This window comes from Etheostoma spectabile, chromosome 6 (genome assembly GCF_008692095.1).
Source record: "Etheostoma spectabile isolate EspeVRDwgs_2016 chromosome 6, UIUC_Espe_1.0, whole genome shotgun sequence".
Taxonomy (NCBI): Eukaryota; Metazoa; Chordata; class Actinopteri; order Perciformes; family Percidae; genus Etheostoma; species Etheostoma spectabile.
This window is the reverse complement of record NC_045738.1, coordinates 1994715-1995118: the sequence shown is the minus strand read 5'-3', so window position 1 is coordinate 1995118 and position 404 is coordinate 1994715. Positions and strand designations below refer to the sequence as shown.

The 404-nt window shown below is 43.6% G+C and overlaps 1 protein-coding gene across 1 annotated transcript in view; it reads left to right on the top strand.

Annotated features, from left to right (window-relative positions):
- Positions 1–404, top strand: part of azi2 (5-azacytidine induced 2) — a 13919-nt gene that overhangs the window by 4298 nt on the left and 9217 nt on the right.

The following is a 404-nucleotide window of genomic DNA, read 5'->3' as shown; positions in this document are numbered from 1 at the left end:
GAATAGGTTTATGTGATTTAAATATTCAAAAAACACCATGTTTTTGTTGTACTGCACATTGCTGCAGCTCCTCTTTTCAATCTGGGTGTTAAGCTCTGTTTTAGCTACAGAGTGAGACATCTCACTTCAGTTCCATCTTTGTTGGGAGTCGCACATGTGCAGTAGCTAGATAAGGACTACTAGCCAGTCAGAAGCAGAGTATGCGGGCGTGCCATGCGAGCAGCTAGGCGAGTTTCTAACGTGTTACAAAGTGACGCACGTTCGTCACACAAGTGCAAGCTGGACTACAACAGAGCTGTTTGGAGCGGTTTGTGAACAGTGTTTCCTGCTGGAGATGGTAAGTCCCTTTTGGGGGGGACTTTTTCACTTTGTAAACCTATAATGTGCACAAAAAAGATATATAA